At 45.2% G+C, this 7,360-nt stretch overlaps 1 long non-coding RNA gene across 1 annotated transcript; it reads left to right on the top strand.

The window, feature by feature from the left end:
* The first annotated feature begins 4,147 nt into the window (after window positions 1–4,147).
* LOC143435711 (uncharacterized) lies at window positions 4,148–6,929 on the top strand. The gene is made up of 3 exons (XR_013106173.1): window positions 4,148–4,280; window positions 4,828–5,052; window positions 5,642–6,929. It is a non-coding gene; the product is annotated as an uncharacterized LOC143435711 (long non-coding RNA).
* Window positions 6,930–7,360: the final 431 nt, after the last annotated feature.

Below are 7,360 nucleotides of genomic sequence, written 5' to 3'. Positions count from 1 at the left end.
ATTGAGACCAAATACGCAAGCAGACGTACATGTTAAAGGAGAACTGAGTAAAATCAGCCAGATCCCAAAGGTGAGGAAAAATGGCTACATTGAGATGAACAGCCACCAACATATCAGAAGCGCTCTGAGAACCACAGCAGGGTCTCTAGGGAATCCCCCAGTGTCACCAGCCACAAACAGTAAAGGAAGAAGAGCAGCGGGAACATGTTTATTTCCAATTTGTAGGAACAAATTCTGAAAATGATTGCTCCAGGTGTTAAGCAGAACTTGGGATCCAGCACGTGTGCCCTTTAAATTCATGTCGGGAAACAACATCAAAGGATTTGAAGGTATTTTTTTTTTCACCGTATTGTCCTATGTAAAGTCTGATTTACAAAATGAAGTAACGTTTTGTCCTGAGCGGGATGGTGACAGAAATAAGAGCCACCATTCCTTGAGGGCTGGCCAGGTACATATTAATTACCATCTGCACTATTTACAGATGAGAGGCCGGGGCTCGGAGAGTATAGCCAATCACCCTTCCCCTGCAGTCTCTGAAACAATGTCAACTCTAAGAAGCCGTCTGTCTGACCTTATGCCCTTGAGTTTCCTCTATCCCATCTACCCTTTCTCCCTCTGGAAACCAACACATTACATTATGATTATTTATCTGCACATCTGTCTTCACATTAGCAGGGAAAAGGCAGAATATATATGTGTGTGTGTGTTTGTGTGTGTGTTTGTGTGTGCATGTGTGAATGATACATATGTATGTGTATATATGTATATATGTGTATGTATGTGTATATATATATGATCCAAAATAGATGGATATATATCATATCTATGTCATATATATTATTTATATATATTCATCCATCTTGGATCATATAAATATAGATAACATATAAAACACAGGCACACACACACACACATCTATCTTGGATCTTGGCGTTCTCAACTCCTGCCACGCTGCATGACATAGACAGGAAGAACCCAAGAAATGTGTGTGAATGCGCAAATACACGGATTATTAAATAAAGAGAAAGCCATTTAGTAAAGGGAAATGTTATTTTTTTCCTTTTATGACACAGTATGATTATATACTCAAGACTGGACTCCAACTTGTGGTCCTCCTACCTCTGCCTCTAAGAACATTCAGATTATAGGTTTATGCCTGACTCGGGAACAAATATTGAAATAATAATGTGAGGAAGTCTACCCAACAGGATTCTAATAATCCAATTTCTTTGGATTGTATTTGTATGCACTGCCATATCCCAGGTCTCCTATACATCATTCCTGTTTGGTTTCCTATTTCTGTGATAAAACACTCTGACCAAAACCCACTTGGGGAGGGCAGAGTTTGTTAGGCTTGTACATCCTAGTCACGATCCATCTTTGATTCTCAAAGCCAAGGCAAGAATGCTAGCAGGGCCGGAACCTGGAGGCAGGATCTGAAGCAGACACCATGGAGGAGCACTGCTTAGAGGCTCCCTCTTTGTGGCTTGCCTAGATTGCTTTCTTACTCAACCAAGGGCTACCTGCCCAGGGTTGGCACTGCCTATAGTGTGTCAAACCCTCCACACCAACCATTCACCAGAAACTATCCCACAGACTTGCCTACAGTGCAATCTGATGGAGGCACTTTCTCAATAGAAGTGCATTCCTCCCAGCAGATAGTAAACACCATCATGTTCCTTAAGCAGAATAGCACAGGGCTAAAGATCTGGTGGTTAGAGAGCAGGGCTTGAATTCTATCTTCAGTTGGGACCTGACCTTGGATTGCACAGCAAGTCATCTGCTTTTCTGGGATATAGGATTTCTTCTCTTCTGAGTCCTATCTTCTTCCTCCTCAAATGCTCACTTTCCTTCTTCTTCTCCTTCTTTTTTTCTCAATTCACTATGTAGCAGAAGACACCCTTGAACTTCACATCCTCTTGCTTCCACATCTGCATGCTAGGATTATGGATATATGCTCCCATACCCCATTTACGTGGTTCTGGGCCGTATATAGGGTAGGTAGAAAAGCACTCTACCAACTGAGCTACATCTCACACATGCTGAGGATTCAGAGAGACCGAATTGTAAATGTGAATGTCTTTATGTATAAAAAGTAATTCAATGTTCGTTATTTTAATACGTGGGCCTCATGAGGGATCTGGCTCTTTGGTTATGAGACATGAAGCATGGAGCAGATAGAAGAAAACTGCCCTCATCTGAGTGCCCAGTATGTGTCACACACTGTGCAAATGCCAGTAAATGGAGAATCCTCCTGTGGTGATCTCAGTTGCACAGAGCTATTGGTCAGGGTTCAAGCTGGACACCGGTGCCATATCTTACTGATTTCAAAACACATGAGCATTTTCCCCAACTCTTGTGGATTTCCTCAGATATCCACTATCCGTATACAAACTAACCTGGTAGTTTGAACTCATGGCTAAAAGTTCTGCAGTGCAGAGGGACTTAAAATATATTAATTAGTATTGTGTATTTTATTCCAGGAGAAAAGAAGGCTAAGTCAGTCACTTCACCCGACCTTTGAGGGAGACCACAAACAGCATCACTCTTCTCTGCCCAAGCTCAGAACCAACAGAGACACACAGACCAGAGTCTGATGCAGACTGTGACACATCTATAAGTGACAGATGGGAGTCAGAGCCTGAGCCCCGGACACTCCAACTGTGGTGAGCGTCTGTCCGTATGTGCTGCTCTGTCTTATAGCTTCCCTCCACCACCACCACCACCCCCTACTAGCAGACAGCTTACCTAGGGGCAGAGAGCAGAGAATGCATGCGCTTAGAAAATGTGCAGGAGTCTAACAAGCCTGGGGCCACAGGCAGGACAGAGAGAGAGAGAAAGAGAGACAGAGAGAGAGAGAGAGAGAGAGAGAGAGAGAGAGAGAGAGAAGCTTCCCTTTGCTATCAAACTATTGAAACAACAGACCCCATTTCCCCAGGAATGAGGACAGATCAGAATTGAAGCAATGGTGGAAGGTGCCAGTTCTTGAGAGGATTGATTACTGATACATACCGCTTGCCCTCTATTTAAACCTAAACCTCATGTCAGTATATTGAGGACAACCTTGGGGATCGGTGGACACCTTTATTTTTATCACTTCCCTGTGTGACCACATTGAATAAAACTCCTTCTACAGAGCCTAGATGTGGGGAGCTGCCAGTGTCTAGGCTTTTATTCCAAACTCTTGGAACAAGAATGAGATCGAGAGAGACAGAGAGAGAGAGAGACAGAGAGAGAGAGAGAGAGAGAGAGAGAGACCAGGTGTGGTGGTCTATATGCCTTTAATCACAGCACTCAGGAGGCAGAGACAGGTGGATCTCTGTGAATTCAAGGTCAACCTGATTTACATAGCAAGCAAGCTCCAAGCTCCAGGCCAGTCAGAAGTACATAATGAGACCCTGTCTCAAGAAGAGAGAGAGAGAGAGAGAGAGAGAGAGAGAGAGAGAGAGAGAGAGAGAGAACTCAAAGAAGGAGCTATGGAGGTCAAGCTGGGGGGGTTCATTCATCAGTGAGTTCCCCGCTCCGGTGACCAAGAATGAGGCGATTCAGAGGACCTGGAGGTGTTCCCAAATACGCATTCCCCAGGGAACAGAGTGAATCTCCTGTCCCTCTGTAAATAACAATAGTTAATAATAAGAACAACAACAAATAAAGAACAGATTCCCGTTGGCTCCCTTTGTTTTTCTACTTTTAAAATGGGGGAAGTAAAGATCTGGTCTGCAAATCTAGACAACGAGAGTTGATTTTTATTTACACTGATGGAGAAAAAAAAAAGAACATTGAAATCTCAGAACAGGTTACACAAACGCCTACAAATCATTTAATGCACCTGCCCAGCTCCAGCAGGGTTTCTTCCCTCAGAGGTCAAAACCAAATTGCTTAAGGGTCACCTAGGCTTCAGCCCCAGCCGTTTCCCTGACTACACCTGCGAGCTATGTGAATGAATCAATGAATCGCCTCTGAACTAGCCTGCTTCCTTCTAGCTACCTCTCTTCAGCAGGCTGAGCTTGAGGGCTGGAGGTCAGGAGGTGGCCGAGTCTCCTGTTGTAGAAATACCCGCTGGGCGTGTTCATTACACGCCTACTGTTTGCCAGGTGCCTAGGATACAGAGCCTCTCCGTGAGCTTCCCTTCATTTCATGAAGTAATGTCGTAGAGTGTACGACCTAGTCTTATAATGCCCAAGAGAGGTGTGAGAAGAAGAAATGGGAGTGGATGATGGGAAAGGCATATAATTAAGAGCTGAGGGTTGAGAGGGAGCAACAACGGAAGCTCTAGAGAGGTCAGTCCTGAAGGAGGTGCACAGAAGTGCAAGGAAGGAAGAAATAGATATGAGGTGGGAATCCCAGAGGCAAAGCCAAAGGAGCCAGGAACCGGGTGTTGTGTTTTAGAAAAAGAAAGAGAATGAAGGGGTATGTTTGTATGGTGTGCGGGAAGAGGGGTACCTCTGCGGGCTCATGCTGAGGCATCCCTTCCCCCTGAGGACCAGCCACAGGATGGTATAGTATAGAATAGAGTTTATTCAGGGCATGGAGAGAAGAGTTGAGAGAGTGTGGGAGGAGTAGGGGTGTAGAGGCCGACCCTTGAGCACATGGAGAGAGGGGGAGGGCAATGGAAACGGGGAAGCAAAGCAAGAGGTGAAGAGAAGGGAGCAAGAGGCAGGAGACCAAGCGCAAAAGGAGGGGGACAAGCAGCCCCTTTTATAGTGAGTCGGGTACACCTGGCTGTTGCCAGGTAACTGTGGGGCGGAGCCTAGACTAAATGCCAACACTGGGTATTTGAAGTCACGTGAGCATTGTAATGGCGCTGGGGTTTTATTCTTGGTCTAGTGGGATGCCATTCAAGGACAGGACTAGAAAACGGCTAGCGACAGTGTTCATGGGTGTCACTCCTGAGACTATGAAAAGAACACCGTGAGCAAAAGAGGGCACCCAGTGAGGCCATTGAGCACCACCACGAGGTGAGAGGGACACAACTGCCCCATGTGGGGCTATATTCGGTTTGAAGTATCTGTTAGACATCAAGGAGGAAATGTTAATGACACAATTGAAAACGTGAGTCTGGTTTGAATTTTTTTAAAAAGGGGAACGCTGGACTAGAAGTACAGATGTTAGCATTCAGGGACCTGGCGAACTCAGGGAAGGGGCATTCAAAGGAAAGAGAGAGAACTCTGTAGAAAATTCACCATTCATAGCCTCATAGACGGAAGCCTGTAAAAAAGACAATGGGGGGGGGATGGGGGGGAGTGAGGGTGAAGGTGGGGATGGGGGTGGGAGGTCCCTGTGGTTGATATAGAGGAAGCCCAGACAAGACAGTTCCAAGAGGAAACTGACCAAGTCTGCCCAACTCTGCTAAAGGAGAGAGTAAGGAGACACCGGTTGGTCAGCACATACTCTCAGTTCCCCGATACGATCCACTGCGGGCGGTGGGTTGGAGATTCTAAAGTTGCTCTCTGTCGTCTTACGCTTTTACGACTCATGACTCAGCTATAAAACCCCTTCTGCATTGTCCCTTATACATCCCGGAGGACGCCATTCTGACGGCCTCAATTCCTCCACCACTATTTCAAAAACAAATACAGATTTTTACTGGAAGATAAAGTAAATAAAATGAAATGAGTCAATGCACTGAATCTCTCCCCAGGCCCTGGAAGACACAGGGACAACTTTGCTAAGTGCCCTTGGGATGCCTTGCTGGAGTCGAGTGTTTACAGTAGAGTCTCTGGTTTCACTGTGAATGACCTCACTCAAATCTGCAAAGCCAGGCAGATCCGGTTTGACAACCTCTCTCCAACTCAGCTCTAATCTGCCAAGGATCAGATCTGCAGTCACCATTCTTCAGGATGAATCAGCTCTCCGGAGTGGAAGGAAAGGAGAATCAGGCTGTTAAGTAAAAGTTACCGAGCTGCCCATCTATTCACAAGAAGCTCGTGAGATGTAAAAGACCGCTGTTAGTTTCACATCTCAGAGAAAGAAAAAAATTAGTCTTCGTCTGCTGAGGCTGGTATTACAGAACCCATGAACTGGGCATTTTACAAGTGGCAGCAATTTTTTTTCTTGAAGTCCCAGCAGTTAAAGCAGTTAAGGTTCCATTCTTAAAGGCTTAGAGAGTCACTGCCGCTTGAAGGAATATTTCCTAATTCGTAGACGGCACTTTCTCACTGGGCCTTCATACAACATGCCTGCAAATGCACACCTTTGGGTATCATTAGGAAGGGCTGTGCCCACTCACATGAAAAGAGAAACTCACCTCTCCCAAAGCCCCATTATGCAAAGCCGTGGCATTGGTGATTTTTGCTTCAACACAGAATTTGGGAGAACCCCAACATTCAGACCGCGGTGGCATGTTTACACATGCACAGGCATGCACATAACCGTATATAAGCTCATTTCATTTCTAATCTTCTGGTTCTGTGATAATCTGAGGCAGTAACTCTTGTGTGGTAAAGAGGGCAATTTAGATTCCCCAGACAACAGCTGGCATGACAGAGATGCTACAGGCATCTCGGGTGGGTGTGGAGGACAGGATGCCACCAAACAAGCCCGCACAGTGGACGGAACGTCTCCCCACAGAAAAATCTGACCCAAAATGTCAAGGAGTTCAAGGAGAGAAACCCTGAAGTCATGATGAAGGGACAGGGACACCAACAGAACCTGCTTATTCTTCAACAGCGTGGCAACTTCATTGGATCGGTATGCTCTAATGAATGTATGTTATAATCTAATATATGATCTAATGAATCTGTACTGTAACCTCTGAACGCTGTGAACTGTGACTAGGAATCACAGGCGGTGATGTCTGTCGCTAATATACGCATCTGCCCTTGCCGAGGCCACAGAAAATCATTTTCTAAATGTACAATGTCAACCTAATATATACCAGTCCTTGTCACACTTCGCTTGGATCTCATTAAATGGAGACATCTGCTTCACCCTGTGGACTCAATTTTCTCTTCTCAAATTCACATGATCCCCTACCTTCCTCTAGACTGAGAGCAGGCTTTAGGAACACTGAGTACCAGGCTAAAGACCTCAAAATAATTGAATACAATCGGTCCTCCCTACGGGCCCCTAAGGAGTCTTCTGTCATTGGCATGCCAGGCACAGGAGGTGTGACCCAACAAAGCCAGATGGCAGGAAGGAGATCAAGGTAATAAAATGGTCAACACATGTACAGAGAAGTTGGCAGCATAAAACCATAAAACCCTTTCTTTCCTGGACTCAATGGCACCATTTGAATATCCCCACAAGCTTTCTTTTTATTTAAAAAAAAAAAAAATTCTCTTGAGATTTAAAAATCCCAGTTGAAAAGTTAGCAGTAAAGAGACCCTACAGAAACGTCAAGGTCAAATAAGTATCTAGT

This window comes from Arvicanthis niloticus, chromosome 22, assembly GCF_011762505.2.
Source record: "Arvicanthis niloticus isolate mArvNil1 chromosome 22, mArvNil1.pat.X, whole genome shotgun sequence".
NCBI classification, from domain to species: Eukaryota; Metazoa; Chordata; class Mammalia; order Rodentia; family Muridae; genus Arvicanthis; species Arvicanthis niloticus.
This window is presented reverse-complemented; position numbering and strand designations above follow the sequence as displayed.